Source organism: Camelus dromedarius, chromosome Y (genome assembly GCF_036321535.1).
Source record: "Camelus dromedarius isolate mCamDro1 chromosome Y, mCamDro1.pat, whole genome shotgun sequence".
NCBI lineage: Eukaryota > Metazoa > Chordata > Mammalia > Artiodactyla > Camelidae > Camelus > Camelus dromedarius.
The window spans coordinates 10,008,767-10,028,181 of NC_087473.1; the positions used below are offsets into that span (position 1 = coordinate 10,008,767).

The following is a 19,415-nucleotide window of genomic DNA, read 5'->3' on the forward strand; positions in this document are numbered from 1 at the left end:
ACCATGAGCACAATGTCCTTTGAAATAGGAAGCGTGCGTATTTTCCGTAGGTCAAGGACAGACGTTGGGTCTTCTCCATGACATCGGCCAGGCTTAGCCCATAAGCGCTCCAAACCTAACTAGTTCACTGAGTGCCTTCGTCTTCCTTGAATTGTGTTTTTTCTTTGAAGAGACCCAGTATGCAAAAGCCACCCTCTCAGAGTCTTTTCCTCTCTCTAGCTTTTCCCAGCAGGGACCTTTAAAATCTCCCCTGTTTATGAGACAGACAGAACTGTGATTGATTCCCCCTATTCTTCTCCAATTTATTGCTGGTCCACAGACATGAGAGATGAGTCAGATTTCCGCTGGGCAGAGTCAGTGTCCATCTGAGCATCTCCCTCTTCTCTCTGCTTCCCGGTAAGTCGGAGTAGTTCAGGCTGAGCTTTGTTTTTGAGAATGACTTGGCTTCCCTTGCTCAGGTGTGAGAGGGGCCTGGAGCATGCCATCCCCCACTACGTCACCACGTACCTGCTGCTGCTGCTCGTCCTCGTGGCCAACCCCATCCTGTTCCGGAAGACAGTGACTGCAGGTAAATGACAGGCCAGCCCCATCCTGTTCCAGGAGACAGTGACTGCAGGGCAATAACGGGAAAGCCCTCGGGTCGCGATGCCACGGGAAAGGCCCCAGCCCTTGGGCTCAGACAGTTATCTGGGACCGTTGACCTCATTCGTCATCCTCCAGAGACATCCGCAGAGTACAGCTGGGGCAAGTGAGTAGGTTCAGTAAGTGAAAGCGAGCAACGCTACTGAGTCGTGGGCGGTACAGATTCTTTGTCAGCATCTGATAGTGCGAAGCCAGGACCACCGTACTTTCCACTTCCATCTGGGCTCATCCTGGCTGTGCCGTGGCCTGCCCGGAGGCCCCAGAGGTGCCTTGGGAAACTGCAGAGGTGAGGGGAGCAGAAGAAAGGGCAGCCCAGGGGGAGGTCTGGCCGTGGGCCAAGGTGTCGTGGGAGCCTGGTTTCTCCTGTGACGTGTGGGCCAGTGTCTTTCCCTGGTGGGGCAGTGAACAGGAAGGAGCACACAGGAAGTGAGTCAGACGAAGCTGTAAGAACTACAGAAGAGGGAGGCTGTGAGTCTGCGAAGGCCCCTGACAGACCTGGCTGAGGCAGGGGGCTGCACTGCACCCCCGACCCCATCCTCAGGGAAGTGTGGCCTGGAGCAGGTCTCCACCCCCCTCAAGCTGTGTGGCTCCCCCACGTGCAGAAGGATGGAGGGAAACATACCCTAACAGAACGGTCGCTTGAGGGTCAGCTGTTGACTGTAGGACTTTAGAACATGTCAAGTACTGGACCACAGCGTCAAGGGGTGGGAGATCCCTGTGGGTCTCTGGGTCACTCTTTTCATATCACATTAAACACTAGTGTATTGAAGGTAGCTTTTTTTAGAATGAAATCATACAATTTGCAGCAACATGGATGGACCTTGAGATTATCATACTATGTGAAGTCAGAGAAAGACAAATATCATATGATATCATGCACATGTGGAATCTAAATTATTGGCACAAACTTACTTACAAAACAGAAACAGTCACAGACATAGACAACAAATTTAGCTTACCAAAGGGGAAACCTATAAACTAGAAGTTTGGGATTAGCAGACACACACCACTATATATAAAATGGATAAACAATAAGAACTTACCATATAGCACAGGAAACTAACTTCAGTATCTTGTAATAACCTATAATGAAAAAGAATATGAAAAAGAATAAACATATGTATAAGTGAATCACTATTCTGTATGCCAGAAACGAACACAACATTGTAAATAATCTATACTTCAATTAAAAAACATAGCTTTTTTAAAAAAACAAAGTTGCTGATTTGATTGCATCAAACAAATAAAAACGACTTACAGAAAAAAGACTGGAAAGAAATACACTAAGATGCTGACGCTGGTTGTCTCTGGGTAGACCATAGATCATTCATTCTTTTCTAAACTGTTTTATATTTTCCAACTTCTTTACAAGGAGAAATGTTAAATCTTTTCAACATTTAGAAAAAGCAAGCTTGCGTTATTTTTATAAGGAAAAATCTAAAGCATTAAAAATATGATTCCCAGAGGGAGGGTATATCTCAGTGGGAGAGTGTGTGCTTAGCATGCATGAGGCCCTGGTTCAATCCCTAGTACCTCCATTAAAAAAATACATAAATAAATAAACAGACCTAATTATCTCCCTCTCCCACCAAAAAAAAAAATATATATATATATATATATATACACACCACACACACAAAATATACATATGCATTTATATGTGTATGTATATATATGTATATGTATATGGGTACATATACATGCACACATATTTATACAGTCCCTGTACTAGTACCATCCTGGTAAAATCTGGAGTTTAATTGCTAGTATGGTAGCAGTGCCAATTTCTTCATGGCGATCAGGCTGACTGTGGTTGTGTAAGATGCTACCTTTGGGGTGAAGCTGGGTGTAGGTAGACAGGAACTCTCTGTACTATCTTTGCAAATCTTATGTAAATCTAAAGTGATTTCAAAGTAAACATTTAAAAAATGTCTATCCCCTCGAGGCTCTGAGAACTCCCAGGCAGAAGCTGTGAGGAGGGCATGGCGTGTCCGGCGGGGCTTCAGGCTCTCCTGGCTCTGCCTGTGGGGGGGTAGGTAAGGAGCCTCACGTGTAGTCCCCCTCTTTTCACAGTGGCCTCCTTGCTGAAAGGAAGACAAGGCACCTACACAGAGAGCGAGAGACGGATGGGAGCGGTGATCAAGACCCGGTTTTTCAAAATCATGCTGGTTTTCATTATTTGGTAATCTTTTTTCTTCTTCTTCTTCTTCTTCTTCTTTTTTTTTTTTTTAAACTGTCCCTGGGAAGGGATATGCAAACCACTTGTCATTTGCTTTCCTGAGTGTGACCTGAAAGTTCCAAAGGGAAGAGTCTTTGGAAAGGAAATCTTTGAAACTGCTAGGTGCCCTTGGAGGAAGTGCATGCCAGACAGGAAGGCGAGTCTACAATTGTGCACTCCTGGAGAGATATTCAGATCGACTCAAATTGGAGAAAAAGCCCTTAGAACAAGAAGTCCTGGGTTTAGTTTTGATACATCCCAGCCATATGCATGTGGTGTTTTGTCCCTTGCTGGGTGCACTTTGAGATCTGTGCTCCATCGTGCTCCATCGTGCCTTGTAAATCCACCCATTTGCATCAGTCTTGACACCAACTCCTGTGTCTGACAAGCTAGGAGGGCAGGGGCACAGCTTTGGTGTGATGACTCACTGCTCGGTCAAGAAGGGCAGGGAGCAACCTTCCTCTCCTACGCTCTCCTCCCCCACTGCTGTTCTGACCCAGTGTTTCAGGTGGATGCATTGGGCAGAGACTTGTAACCAGTGCAAAATACACTGGAATCAGAAATCACTTTGCTGCGGTGAAGCGATGCTTTGCCGGACAGGGCGCGCCTTTGTAGTGTTACTAATTAACCTGATGTGAGGAGGTCGGTTTGAATATCCTCCCAGAAGAGACATAAGTTACCTCCCTCTAAAAATACACCAAGCTTGCCATTTCAAACTTCCCTGGCCTCCCGGCAATAACCTCAAAACATTCGAACTTAGAATGTCAAGGTAAGATTTGTTTTGGCCTTCATCAAAACGTGAGGTTGCTCTTCAAACAAATAGTGAATTCTGGGTTATTGGGTATGCGCTGGAACCTTACCCCGGATGTCACGTTGTGCGTTACCATCGGAAGGATTTGTCCGTCTCTGCTTTAGATGGACAGGAATGGCATCTCTTACACTAAATTCTTGGCATGCTGGTTCCCCCTTCCTGCTGAAGCAGTCACCCTTCCAGGACTTTTAGATCTTGGTAGACATGTTCCTGACCCCTAGCATTAGAAATGAATTCTGTGGGGGAGGGTGTAGCTCAGTGGTAGACTAGCATGCAGGAGGTCCTGGGTTCAATCCCCAGTCCCTCCATTAAAGAAGTAAACAAACAAATAAATAAACAAACCTAATTATGATAGCCCCCCCCCAAATTCTGATGCAAGTTCTTTTCACCTCTCGGCCATTTTCTTTCTAACAGTTGGTTGTCAAATATCATCAATGAAAGCCTTTTATTCTATCTTGAAATGCAACCAGATATCAATGGAGGCTCTTTGAAACAGGTCAGGAATGCAGCCAAGACCACGTGGTTCATTATGGTAGGTCAATCTTGATTTAAAATTTTCTTCTTGGAAAAAAAAAACAACCAGAAGGAATAAAAGCCACTCAGAAGTATGATGTATCTGTTACTTAAATATATAGTAAGTTGAACAGGTTGCTGGGCTGCCTACCTCTGGCCTTGGTCCCCAAGCTAGCTTGATTCATTCAGTGTGGGGTTGCTATAAAGTGGGTATGACTCTGGTCGATCGATTTGGCAAGTGTATCACACCTTGGACTCAAAATATCAGTGAATTTATCTTGAAAAAAATATTTCAGACTGAAGAAACCATAGGAATGAAGATAATCCTTACTATCCATAATCATAAAACATTATAGACAACCCAAGTCTTTAAAAAACAAGAATGGCTAAGTAAATTATGGTCTTTGATACTGATAGAATGTTATGCAGATGTGAAAAATGACAATAATGAAATCTCTAGCATTAAGTGAAAAATTCAGGATTGAAAACCTATACTAATGGCAACTACCTAGTAACACATATGTGAAAAAATGTTGGGTAGAAATACACAAAATGCTAATGAAGTGGAAAGACCACGGGTAGATGACGCCGTCTTTTCACTGTCCTGCGTTTCCAATAGGAAAGTCCCTATGTCAGCTGCCACTGGGGAGGCCACCCTTCCCCACACAGAATTCGTGTTTACACTGCATCAGGGTCTGGGAAATCTGATTCACGGGGACTCTGCGATCAGACAGCGTTAACTGCCCCCATCCTTGTCCTGTGGTTCCTTTGGTTCACTTCCTGTGCACGACCACATGGAGCGGGAGGAAGGTTCCCTCAACTCACTGTTGGCCTCTGGAGCCTTTGTGACATGACGGTCCGCCCTGGGAGCACGAGGTGGCCGGCCCGGGTCTCTGCAGCACAGCGCAGCCTCCCTGGCAGAGGCGCAGAGGGCGCTGGTTCGGTGGCCCCGTGCAACTCTCCCTTCCCTCCCTGGTGGGCCTGCTGCCAACTCCAGTCCCTCTCCCCGCCCCCCCCCCCCCCCCCATTTTCAGGCGCCTTTGGAGGCCCAGCATCTCCAGGCGATCTTTGTCTCGCCGCACTCCAGCCAGTGGGCCCCAACCCTGCGCGGAGCCCCACGGATCTCAGGCACCTCCCTGCGCGCACCCGATGCCCTGCCTCCCACCTCCCTGCGCTGACCCTCCCCGTCTCTTTGTCCCCCTCGCAGGGGATCCTGAATCCAGCCCAAGGGTTCCTCTTGTCCCTGGCCTTCTACGGCTGGAAAGGGTGCAGCCTGGATTTCCAGGCTCCCAGGAAGGAGATCAAGTGGGAGTCGGTGACCACCTCGGCCGCCGAGCGGCCCCATCCGTCCCCGGGGGGCTCCCGCGAGCCCCGGGGGGGCCCCCGTGCGCACGAAAGTGGTGCGAGCGGGCGGCGGGCACACCTCCGACGAGGCCCTGAGCATGCTGTCTGAAGGTAAGAGCCCTCGCCCGGGCGGGCGGGCGGCGGAGCCCCCGGGCCCCCTGCAAATGCGCCGGCGGACAACCGGGCGGCGCTGCTGGTGCGCAGGAGCTCCGACCGCGTGGGTCCCGTGAGTGCGCGCGTCCCCGCGAAGGCGCAGCTCCGCGCCCACAGGCGCCGAGCCCGCACGCGTCCCATCGCCGCTGCTCGTGCGCGTCCCAGCCCTCCCGGCCTTCCCCGCGGAGGCACCCGAGCCTCGCGTTCATCATGGCTGGCTCCTCCGGGGCTGCCTGGCATTTTGCCTGCGAGATAACCTGTCCCTACAAACCCGGCAGTAACACTGGCTGTTAGAGTGGACCTGGCCTCTGTAGCTGGTCCGTGCGCTTTGGTGGTCTGGCTCCCTCGGGGGCATTTAAGACGAAACGCCGGTCACTCAGTGCTGGTTCTCCCAATCTGTCCTTTCCCGCCAACACTAGCACTGCGGTCTTCAAGCTGCGCTCTTTTTAAACTCCTGTCCATCGTATGTGGGGTTGTGTCCGTTAACCCAGCTGATACAGAGGAAGAACGTATCAGTTCAAGGTCCAAATAATGTTTCTCTGAAGACTGCCATTTACTAAGCCTATTACATATATTTCATACCTGTATATTCATGTAGGTCTGTGTGTGTGTATGTGTACACACATATATATACACACACAAATAAATCTGAGGGAAGGTATAGGTCAGCGGTAGAGTGTGATTAGCATGCAGGAGGTCCTGGGTTCAATCCCCAGCACCTCCATTAAAATAAATAAGTAAATAAACCTAGTTACCTCTACACCACCACCACCACTACCACCAAAAACCCCTGTAAAAATAAGTAAGTCTATTAGATGTAGTTTCCATGAAACATGTTATAACCTATGATTTGTCACTTGCTCTATATTCTGCGTTTCCTATTACAGAAAGCTCATTTATATTCTCATCAAGTACGTAGTGAGAGAATAATAACCAGACCTATGGTCCTTATTCCTAATGAAAGATCAGTGACTGTCATGGTTATGATAGCTGATTAATCAGATTTTATCCCCTTGAAAGATTCTTCCTGAGTAAACCTTTTGCCGTTAGCTCTGAGTAACAAGACGTAAAGTTCTTTAGAGGAAGAGAGTGCATGTTTGCAGGGCCCTCCTCTGGGCATCAGGGGTGGATCCCCACAAATGCCGCTTGGGGAGGAGGCCACCTGGCCCCGCCTTCTGTCCCCACTGAGGCCCCGAAGCCCCTCCCTCTTCCCACTTATTACACTCGGGCTGGTCGAAAACACCTTTAAGCAGAAGGCAGGTCCACCGCCACTGTCACTGTTCAGCGGATATACGTCCTGCACGTGTAGCTCATGCTTCACCATTGCAAATGGTGCCCAACAGCTGTTTGTAATACTGGTGTTAAATTACACAATTTTGATGGAAAATTCTAGCAGCTCATGGTTCCAAAAGGCCTGAGAGTAATTAATGATAAGATTTAAAGAATTCTTAGTCACATAGGAGTTAGGGTAGCATGCCTAATACATCTCAAAAGAGCTGAGATTGTCTTAAACATTTTCTTACTAAGATTTCATTGGTAAGCACCTTCTCTGAATAACAGCAGTGTTTGTGAAGCTTATGAGAAGCGAGGTGATGTGCGATCTGAGGAAGAGACCAAGCTCTGCAGGAGCTCACGGTAACCTCAAGGGAGGGCGTGTGCCTCTGGGCACCGGACCACTCATCTCTGCCTCCTCCAAGAGAGCTGGGGACAAGCTCTTCTGGCAAATCTCCCTTAGTATTTCTTGACCTCTAGTCGGGTGCTAGCGACGTGATTCCTGTGAGATTAAATAGATCCGTGTGCTGTTTATCTAAATGGTGCTGTCACACAATGGGCATTTAATAAATGCTAACTCTAGTAAGGATGAGTAAATAATAGTACATATCATCATTTGAGGGGGACAAGGGAGCACATGTCAGCGAGGAACAGAATTAAAAGGCCATGAAAATTTCCAGTTTGCATCTAAAACACCAAGGCAAAGCCATCTGGGCTAACGGAAGTCAGCCCAGGGCAGGACAACCCCTGCACAGCAGACGCCTGCTATTTAGCCGCAGGCAGTGCACTGCTGCCAGGACCCAGAGGAACGGACAGCCTTGTCTCCTAAAGTGACAGTCTTGGAAATGAGACATGGCTGGCTACATCTTGGGTTGCCTCCTTTCTCCTCCTTTCCAGCCACTCTAATTTTCATCTCTTTAGTGAAGGTACAGGGCTGTTCATAACACGGAAAATACTGTTCCATGTGGGAGAAAAGTCCAGAGATACAAACTCAAAGCATAAAACACAGTTAGGCTTCTTCCCATTGGCATTGCTAAGATGAAGCCTGACATGTTTATCAGATCCTAAAGCTCCTGCTACTTTTGGGATTCACTCCAAGGCCAGCAGACTTACACTGAGCTCCCATTATTAAGTATCTGATGCGATGTCTGGCACTTACTAGGCACTTAACATAAATTAACTGAATTTGAACTTCAACAAATATTCATTGAGCATCTGCAATGTGGTCAACACCATTTTAGCCGGGGGGCAGGGCGGGGAGGGGGGTTGTTAGTGTCCCTGAGAAGTATCATGTATGAAACTTACAAATAAGTAATGACCTTACTATCTATCTTTTATTCTAAAAAGTCTGAAGTGTTAAAGGGACACAGCAAAGGCAGAGATGGCATTGTTTTTTGGTGCATGGTTGAGTCTGTGGAGGAGGTGATTTTCAAACTGGGTCTTGGACCACAGACTGGAACAGAAGAGGAGGAAGCCCAGGGAGGACCCTGTGTGGAGGCACAGAGCAGAATGTTTGTGCATTTGTTTGAAGGTGGCCACTCGTGGGGTTTGTGGGAAGCTGGGGAGGCAGGCTGGGAGCAGATTATGAAGGGTTCTCATGAATCTGTATACTGAGGAGTTTGCGGTTTACCTCGCGGCCAGTGAGAGTCCGGTTAAGGTTTTTAAGAGGAGAGATCCACTCAGATGTGCTTGTAGGACTAGCCCAGTGAGTAAGTGTGGGAGAACTGATGTGGTGATGCTTCATGACCATGGCAACAGTTAACGTTGAGGAGATCTGTGTATAACCCCTTATGACAACTTTGTTCAAAATACCACCTTTGTAGGGAATTAGAATGTCCCTTGCGACTAAAAGTCAACAAAAAAGACACTTCTCACAAATGAACAAATACCTGCTTGATTTTCATCTTATGAACAGCAGAAAACCTGAAACTATTATTTCCTCACCCAGGAGCATTCGGAAGCTTAGTGTCAGGTCTCCCGCCCTCCCTTAACCAGGACACTTTACTCTACTCACGCGGGTAAAGATCAGGATCTGATGATACGTCAGTCTTACCATTAGCTTCAAAGTGGGGAGGGTGGGGGTTGTATCTCTCAGGGGATCGGCTCCCCTGCTCCTCCAAGGTCGCCCAGGATCCCGTTACCCCACCCCCACCCCGTGGGAAGGGGCGTGGCTCCGGCGGGGGGCGGGGCCACGATGGGGCTTGGGTTGTGCCCTGGGGAGGGGTGCCCAGAGGAGCACAGAAGCCTGCCTCAGTGTGGACGGGTGGAGGGGCCACAAAGGGGGCATGTCGTAGGCAGGGGCCTGGGTGGGAGGGTGTGGACGTGTGGGCCTTTCCTGGCCGTGGGCAAGGGGAGGGGCATGGCCACAGGGTCCGTGGACAAGATGCATGTGGGACGTAAGGGCTGCGGCCAGTGGGCAGGGCTGAGACGTGCGGAGTGCGGGGGACCGAGCAGGTTGTGCTGGGAACGGAGCACAGGTAGCGTGCTCCCAGGCAGGAGGCCTGCGGCCTATTCAGAACCTAGTGGATGGGCTGAGTGGGGGCACCGCGTCTCTCCCTCGTGCCTGTGCTCTCCCACGACTGTCCTTCCCGCAGTACTCCTGTTCCCTCTGGGTTCTGCCTCACCCGCAATTCTCCGCCTCTCCCACAGTTCCCCTTCCTCTACCCTCACCCCGTTCTTCCCACAGCGCGCCTGTCTGTCCGAAAGTCCCTGTGTCTCCCACCATACATTACTTCTCCCGCAATACCCTGCTTCTCCCGTAACGCCTTGTTGTTTGCACAATTCCATGTTTCTTCTGGATTCCTCTCTCCCTTGAGCCCTTGTCTTGCCTGCAATTCCTGTTCTCTCCCACAACACCCATTTCTCTCAAATCCCCAGGATTCCCCATTCCTCCCACAACTGTATTCTTCCTCGTCTCTCATAGACCTCTCTTCGGCAATTCTGTTTTCAACCAAACCCATCTTTCCTATAATACTGTTTCTGCAGGTTCTCTGTCCGCACCCCCGACCCCATGCCTTCTATTTCGCAAGTATTCCCCTGCCACTTCTGCATTCTCCCCCATAATCCCTCCCTTCTGCTACACTCTCTGCTGTACTCTCTTTCTCCCACAGTTCCGCAGTTGCCTCAAGTTACCCCCATGTCCCGCAATTCCCCATCTTTCTCACAGTTCCCTCTCTGTCCCGTAATTCTACATTTTCTCCCACAACCCCTTGCCTTTTCCACAATTCTCCACTTCTACATTCTCCACTTCTACATTCTCCATATACACTCTACATTACCCCACAATACACTCTGGGTACCATAATTTTCCATCCTATCCCACACTTCCCTTCTCTTTCCCACAGTGCTCTATTTCTCCCAATACCCACCACTTCTACTGCAGTTACACACGTGCCACACAAGTCCACGCCTCCCACAATTCCATATTCTCTACAATAAGCCACCACACATCCCAAAATTCCTCATTTTCTCACACAATTTCATGTCACCCACTGTTCCATATTCTCTCCCACATTCCCTTGTCTTCCCACAATTCCTTGTTTCTCCCTGAAGTCTCTATTTGCTCACACAATTCTGCTTTCCCACTGTTCTCAGTTCTTTGTTGTGAGCTCAATCACCATTTTATTTTCCAGGATTGTTTTCTGAAACTATTTATCCTACAGTCCTCTGTTCTTCCAGTAATTTCTTTTCCAGAAATGCCTCTTCATATCAAAATTCCACACTTCTCCCAAAAGCTGCGACAACTCCCATAGTTCCTCATTCTCTGCCACAAGTGCCACTCCTCCCACTATTCTTCATTCTGTGCCTCAAATTGCCACACCTCCCACAATTCCTCATTCTCTGCCACTAGCTGCCACACCTCCCACAATTCTTCATTCTGTATGACAAGTGCCACACCTCCCACAATTCCTCATCTCTGCCACAAGTTGCCACACCTCCCACCATTCCTCATTCTGTGACACAAGTTGCCACACCTCCCACCATTCCTCATTCTGTGCCACAAGTGTCACACCTTCCACAATTCCTCAGTCTTTGCCACAAGTTGCCTCACCTCCCACCATTCCTCATTCTCTGCTACAAGTTGCCATACCTCCCACCATTCCTCATGTTTCCACACCTTCCACAATTCCTCGTTGTCTACCACTAGCTGTCACAACTCCAACAATTCTTCATTCTGTGCCACAAGCTGCGACACCCTCTACAATTCCTTTCTCTGCCGCAATTGCCTCACTTCCCACCATTCCTCATTCTGTGCCACAAGCTTCCACACCTCCCACCATTCATCATTCTGTGCCACTAGCTGTCACAACTCCCACCATTCCTCATTCTGTGCCACAAGGTCCCACTCCTCCCACAAATCCTCATTGTCTGCCAGGCTGCCACACCTCCCTGAATCCCTCATTCTCTGCCACAACCTGCCACGACTCACAATTCTTTATGTCTCCCACTATTCCTCATTCTGTGCCACAAGTTGCCATGTCTCCTGCAATTCCTCATTCTCTGCCACTAGCTGTCACACCTCCCAGAATTTCTCGTCTCCCACAATTCCTCATTCTGTGCCACTAGCTGCCACACCTCCCACTATTCCATACACTCTGACACATGCCACCACACCTTCCACAATTCCTCATTCTGTGCTGCAAGTTGCCACACTTCCCTCAATTCCTCATTCTTTGCCACAAGTTGCCACACACCCCCACATTTCCTCATTCTGTGCCGTAAGTTGCCACAGCTTCCACAATTCCTCATTCTCTGCCCCCAGCTGTCACACCTCCCACAATTCCTATTTACCACCATTCCTCATTCTCTGCATGAAGATATCACACCTCCCCTTTCTCTTACAGCCCCATATCTTCCCTACAAATCCCTACTTCTCCCAGAGTTTCATACCCTCCCATAATTCCGTCTCTCCCACAATTCTCTGTTGCATAATTCTCCATTCTCTCCCAGAATTCCTCAGTCTGTCCCATCCCTTTTCTTTCCCAGTGTTCCATTTTCTCCCACAATTCTGGATTCTTCATCTCTAACTAATCTGTTTTCTTCTATGATTCTGTTTATCACATTCCATCTTTCCCCACATTTTCTCTCCTACACGTATTTGTCTTCCACCATAACTCCTTCTCTCTCACAGTTCCTTATTCTCTCCAGAATCCCCATTCTTTCTCACAATTTTGTTTTCCCCCATCATCCTTTGCCTCCCCACAATTTTCTCTTCTCTCCCAATTTCTACTCTCCCTTGACTCCCTGCCTCTCATTATTCTGCCCTCCCCACACGCCATTCTGCCTTTTCCCACAATTCTTGTTTCTTAACCCAAATCCTCTGTTCTGTCCCATGCTTCCCTATTATCTTCCACATTCCTCTGTTCTTTCATCCATCTTGCTCTTGGTCTTCTATGGTTCTCTGTGCTGTCACTTGCCCTCCTCGTAACACCAGGTGGCCCCGGGGTTGTACTTGCTAGGAGAGTGCGGGAGAGAACACAGCCTGGGCCTCCGACTCGGGGGGGGGGCTAGATCAAATTCAACACCTTGAAGGGCAGCCAGGCCCAGGTGGCATATGTTCTCTGTGGCTCATGCTCCGAGTCCCCTGGTTGGGGTTCCCGATTTAAGAGATCCAAGAACAATAGCTGAGGCACAGGAGACAGCCAACATGCCTTCCCACCTGTTAGATCTCCATGGGGCCAGGAATTTCCCAAGAACCTCCCTAGCTTGCAAAGCTCCTTCTAGGGAGTTGTTAGGAAGGGGCTTGGCCCTTGGCGCCGTGAGGTCGCCAGCATCTGCCTCTCCTGCAAGGACACTTGTCGGGCACTCACACTGCACCAGTAGAGGATTAGCCCACACACCCCACCAGCAGCCTCGCCAAGTCAGCTTCTGGGAGACTTGCTCTGCCTGCACATTCTCTCTTTGAGGAGACCCATGAGACCAGAACAGAAAACTCCTGAAAAGGCATGCCTGCCAGAAAGCCCAGGGTGGCAAGCAGCCAGCCAACTTGGCGTGGGTGGGGCTGGCAGTTGCTCAGGCACAAAGGGAATCTCCGTGGAGCCCCAGGGGGAGGGTGAAGGAGGCAGGAACTCTGGGAAAGCCACAGGGTACAGAGCGTGTCCCCAAGTGTGAGGTCATGGGCTGGGCGGGCTCCTCAGCCCAGACCTTGATCCCAACCCCCTCCGCCCTACTGTGACATACCAGCACAGAGTCTTTCTACAACGACTACAGAAATCGCACACAAGTTCCCATGAGCCCAGGACATCTTCATAAACAGGGGGTGACCCTGTGAGAACCAAGCCACCAGCACCCCCAGCAGGAACCTGGTTCCAGAACTGGAAGTGTTTTCTCGAAGCTGTCCCAGCTGGGGCCTGGGCTCCAGGCAGAGCAGGGTCACTGCTCAGCAAAGGGTCTGCGCCTGCCACCCTGCTCGGCGACCCAAACGCTCTTCAGGGTCTGGCTGCAGGGTCCGTGGCCACAAGGTCTGTCCTTCCCCAACTTCTAAATTCCTTTACCCTCTCTTCATGGGTGCATCACACCTGGTCTGAGTTACTCGGACCTCCGTTCTCCCAGACTCATCTTAATCCTGCCCTGGGAGAAAACCTGGAGCGCCTCTCCCCTACACAGGCCACTGAGGGGGGGGGCAGTGGTGGTGGGACACTGCAGCCCCAGACTTGCTTTTTCTTGGTAACATCGTCACCTCCTCCTGCAACTCAGGCTGCCCCAGGCATTTCAAGCACAATTCATCACCCCCTCTGGCCCATACAATGCTGGCATTCTCTTTCCTTCCCTAAGTGTCCTCCAAAACTCTGCCTGCATCTCTTTCTAAGTTGTGCTTGTTCTTGCCATTCTTTAAACATTAGACTCAATTAATGCTCTGAGGTACCTGTGCTGCATCCAGCTGGTATCAAGGCAGTGACCCCACTGCACTTTTCCAGTCAACATCTGTTGATCGGGCCTATTGGTGGAGGGAGTTTGGTATTTGGAGATTTTCATGAGGGACGGTCACTGGCCCCATGTGCTTCGTTGAAAAGGCCACCACCTTTCTCTGCGTCTTCCAGCTCTGTTTCCGACACACTTGCTGGGCGGCTGCACAGCAAGTTCTTCATCCACCACTAGGGGGCAGAGGAGGGCAGGCTTGGATCAGTGATTTAGCCCCGGTCCACGTTGTGCTGAGCAGTGATACAGACTAAGGAATCCCTGGAACTGACTTGGACTCATAACCTGGCATATGGCAGACATGCCTGAATATCAGCTGAATAAAAGAACAATTCTGACCTCTGTCCCAAAGGATTCCCACAGGTTCTGAAGGACGGTGTGTCACTGGGATGGTTAAACAGACCTTGCACAATTACTCTTCCCGCAGGAGTGGTGTTTGCTTTCATTCTACTGGTTGTTACCGACTTCCCCCTTCCCAAACCGTGTGGCATCATCCACGAAAGGGCAATTCTTAGTTATACTAAGAGATGCCCTTTGGACTCCGGCGCTTCCCCGGGTGAACGGGGGCGGTTTCCATGTGATCCGCAGCACTCACGTGGTGTGGCTGAGACCCAGCGGGGTGGTTCGGAGGAGGGGAGGTGGAAGAATGCAGGATCGTTCAGTCACCCTAGATGGCTCTGTAGGATTTGTTTTATCCTTTGGTGAAATGAAAGTATCACGTAATACGAACTATATGTGAAAGTATCATGTAACTTAAGAAAATACACGTTTGTGATGCTTGTGAAAGACCTGCCAGGACGTGGAAACCATCCCACGGCGGGTCTCTCCTTCCCTTTCCAGGTTCCGACGCCAGCACAGCTGAAATCCATGTTACAAGTGCGTCCCGCAGCGGAAACGAGGTTGGACCTATTGCAAAGCCCCGGGGAGACCTGTGAGAGGACGCGACGGGGCCCACACCTCGCATTCCTCAGGCTCCACGCTCCTCGCGCCTCAGAGCCGTGTTCTCGCCTTGCGGTCACCGCGGCCCCGGGGTGTAGTCCCCCCAGATCTCACTCTCGTCGTCCCGTTAGGGCGGATTCCCGCGGATCCCCTGTGTGAGGAGAGGTGACCCGTGAGTGCGCGCTGGGGGTGGGAGGAGGAAGAGTCCTGGACCAGGCTCTCCGCAGCTCCTGTCGTCTCCGTGGACGCGGGTTTTTCTGGTCCGCCTGTAACGTGAACGCCAGATCCAAGTCCTTGGGAAAGTGAATAAAGTAGTTGTGCCTGAGCGCCCAGCCTGACGTGGCTTCTGTCTGAACAACGCCTCTAGCGAATGGTGCTGAGGACGACGGGGAAGACGCCAAAGGGCCCCGCGGGCGGAGGGCCCCGCGGGGCGGCTGCGCGGCACGTCCTGCACCCGCCACCAGGGGGCAGAGGAGGGCGGGCTGGGGTCCGCGATTTGGCCCTCGGGCCCCCCGTGGCGCTGAGCAGTGGTGCGGTCAGAGGAATCCTTCGAACCTGACTTATGCTCAGACCACTGCCCACGTCTCCATCTTCCCATCAGATGAAATATATATATATATATAGCCCATATATAATTATATATAGAGTTGCCCTTCGGTATCTGTGGGAGTTTTGTACCAGGATCCCAACGGATACCAAAATACGCAGACACCCTCTGCATCTGAATGGTCCGCATCCGCGGGGGGAGGGTGGGGGGGGGCGGCGCAGTGCAGAGGGCCGACTGTACATAAAACTTATACATTATAAATATATACGTGTGCATATACATATTTGGGGGCAAAAATACTGTATGTAACATGCACTGGAGAACAGCCACCTACGTAAGTGTAGAAAAGCAAGACACCGTTTCCTCCTCAAGACGCTGCAGTCAGCTCTGCCGCCCGACGCCCCTCTTCGTATCAAGATGAGGACTCCGTTTCGCTCTAGGAAAGCTGTCCAGGATGCTTCTGGACTTGTGCTTTCGGAGTCATACGGCAGCAGATAGACTCAGGGCATCTCATGACTGTGACCGGGGTGCCCAGGTCTGCGCAGCTCACATGGACCTGAGCTTCCTCACGGCCACCATGACCCAAAGTGTCCAGGAGTTATGAAGGAGTTAGCTCTCCCGGGTGGCATCTGCCTTCATCTCTGTACGGATTTTGTGCCTGTCCCCAGCCTCAGAGTCCCCCTCCTCTGAGGACTCCCACTACTGACCGGGGCACAGCCCCACTCCCACTCTAGCGCAAAGATGCGGGCCGCTCGCTTTCCCAAGCTCCCTTGCAACTAAAGCAGGGAACAGCCCTCACAGAGCCAGTCAGACACGTGTCCCGGGTCTAAGTTGGATGCTAGCGCCCAAGGGAACAGGCCGTGCAGGAGGAGCACTTCTGCACAGGGGTTGGCAGCACGCACATCCCCTTTGGAGGGCAGCCTGGGTGTGCTTTCCGGGGCCAGCCCAGTGTCCAGTACTGACCTGCGGGCAGCTCCCAGTGCTGTGTTTGTGCCCGGGGGCATCTGCATGGATGCCATCCTGCACCCTGATTTTGGCTGCTCCTGTCTGCACAGCCTCCAAGCCTGGTTCTCCGGAGATTCCCCAGAGCTGCCCAGTACCCTCCTCACTCATTCTTTCTGGCTTACATTAGCCAGAGGCAGATTTGGAAGCTTGCAAGTTAGAACCCATGCTGATCTGACTGTCTCCTTAAAGCGACTCCTCGTAGTGGACGGGGTATCAGCACAACTGACAGGGCGGTTTTGACTGGGGCGGACGGACCCATGGCTATGCACCAGGTCACAGAAGCGAGCGTCAGAGACAGAGGTGGTATCAGGTCACTCCTGGGCATAGCAGACACACGGATAAACGGGATGACAGCAGACAACACTTGGTTTGAAGCAATTGCCCTCTAAGGCTGGTGCTGCAGGGGATGTTTTCTTGTTTTGCAGATGCTAGAGGGTATTAATCCCCAAGATGCTAAGGGGAGTGATCTGGTGGAGGGAAAGCGATGGTGGCGGGAGGGACGGAAGTGCTCGGAAAGGTGAGGGGTGTGGGACACACAGCCAGGAGTCTGGGTGGCTGGATGTGACATGTAGCTGGGAGTGTAGAAAAGAGGAGACTGGTCCTACCAGGTGGCTTCTGTTTCGATTTTAATTTACCACCTAGCTTACTTATCATGCCTTAAAAAGCGTTTCAGCACGTCTACCCAGTTCCCCTGTTCCAAAGATACCCTCCTCCTCCTCGTTTGCAACTGGGGCATTTCTGGTGGAGTTTCTCTCAGTAACTTCTGTGTGAGTAACTGTAGTCCTAATAGGAGCCCCTATTCTCCAGAGTACCAGCTTCACGTTTTAGGGGGAGGTAATACTGCAACAGTCCCGGCCTCCGGCACCCCCGCAGAGCCCTGCCCTCCCAGCCCCCGAGGCTTCCTGTGCTGTCCTCCAGGTGGAGCTGTGTCTTACCTTCAAAGTGGATGGAGACTCTGGAGAAAAAGGAGCCAGACTGGAAAAACAAAACAAAACAACAACAACCCAGTTCTGAGTCTCGTGTAAGGAGACATACCCGTTTCCCTCCCCCTCCCACCCCTTCCATGCGCCTGGCAGTGATTCCCGGGCGTCCCCCAGAAGTGACCAGCACCCACAGGTGCGCAGAAACCTTCCCATGAAATAAAACACCACCTCAGAGAGCCTCTAGGAGCAGCAACCTGATGCGGGCAGTTACAAGAAGAAAGTTCTCTGCTCGCGAGTGGAAACTCAGATCCCCCCAGTAAGTGGGAGCCTCAAGGGACCAAACTGCTTTTGACTCCCTGCAGCAAAGGGTTCCATGTACGTGAAGACGAAACTTACGTAAACCTTGGACGGTCTGTGTGGTCTCAAGCCGGTTTTCTTCGCAGGACAGAGAAGGCCCTTCGAAGCTATTGACGTGCCACAGCATTGTGGCTGACGCCACCAAAGCCCACGTCCCGGGCACGTTTCTCCTGGGGACTCTGTCACGAGCTTTGCTGCTGGTCAGGTTCTCCGCAGCGCCTTCCCTTGGCTTTGGTGGCAGGGTTCAGGACGCTCAGGGCTTCAGCGCAAACCCACCACGGGGGAACACACCCGGTCAGCTGTGCAGGGCTTCAGGAAAAGCCCAAGCAGGCAGGGCTGGACCCCAGACAACACTGGGCGGGAAGGATGCAGGGCGGCCCGGCCCGCACGGGGTCGGGAAGATGGCGCCTGACCGCGTGGTGCGCGACTTGGTGCGCAGCCTCCGTGTGCCTCCGGGCCCGCCAGCCGGTTAACCGGGCCACACCCACCAGTTGACTTAAGGGGCGAATGCAAACACCTGGCAGAGCCCACGGCTCCAGGAGCCTGTCCGCGCCCTGCACAGGAAGAACGGCCGGTCCCCCGCGCCCTGACTCTATAGGTTCTTCTACTTGCTCGGAGCTCAGCAGTGAACTAAACTCCCGGTAAACCAACCTGCCCGACAAAATTCACTTGCTTTCACCTTCTAAAAGAGCCAGCCTGAAAGAAGGAAACGTACTGAAAAAACACTCCCTTTGTGAGGTAACAGGGGGCGGTTGGTCCTCCTGCATCACGACCTTCTGTCCCTGTTGACTGCTGGGACCGTGCAGGCCGCCCTCCGGGATTCCCCCCCTCAGGAAACGCAGGGTCCCCCTTCCCTGAGTGCTGTCAGCACAGGGCCCAGTGTTGCTGACCACATGAGAAAAGCACACCACCAAGTTCTCTAATATCAAAATAGAGCAATTTATTCAAGACACTGAGTACGATCTGTTGATTCTCTCTTGGAACAAATGAGCTACGACACACAAGGTGATTTTTCTCCAGAGCGTGAGGCGGAAGGGGTGGAGCGAGAACGAAACGGGGTTGGTGTGGATGGAGCAGAATCTGGAACACGCGGAGGGAAGGCTGTCTGGCTGTACGTCTGACACAGACCATAAACACTGCAGAAGCCAGAATTCACAACCTCAGTAAGCGGCGGGAGGAACAACTCTGCATTTGACCAGAAACACGATTTGGAAAAAAAAAAAGTGGAACAGAAGGTTAAAAAGGGGGGAAATAACAAGGAACAAAGCAGAAAAGCAGACCCTAACGTTTGACAGTGCACTTCACTTGGCGCCAAGATCTGTTTTTAGAAAGACAATGACTGTCAAGCCCTGGGTGCCGCGGGTGGCCTGGTGTGCCCGGTCGGGTAGCCCCCTTTTCCCCGGTGTGTGCGGGACGAGTTCTTGGTCACTTCAAACCTAACCAGACATTCCGGGAAGGACTGTTACGTCTGCCGTCAGCATCTCGGTTCCGTTCGGTCACCGAGACTTAAGCATTTACTTCCAATTTTTCAGAGCTGTAAACGACGTCCCGTGGTAACACGGCCCAAGGGGCAGCCCTGATGACAGAGGTGACTCCATTGACTGCTTGTGGGGTGCACGCTGGTGCCGAGTCGGACGTGGCTGTTGTCGTGCTGAGATGGGGCTGGATTCGAGGGGCGCTGGCTGCGTTCGCATCTTGGTCCCCCTTGTGGCCCTCAGGAGGTTCCTTTGTGATGGCCTGTTGGGGAAGCCAGACAGGCGAACGATCTGCCTT

At 51.4% G+C, this 19,415-nt stretch overlaps 1 pseudogene; it reads left to right on the forward strand.

The window, feature by feature from the left end:
* Nucleotides 1-15,136, forward strand: part of LOC135320426 (G-protein coupled receptor 143-like) — a 26,227-nt pseudogene extending 11,091 nt beyond the window's left edge.
* The last annotated feature ends 4,279 nt before the right edge of the window (nt 15,137-19,415 follow it).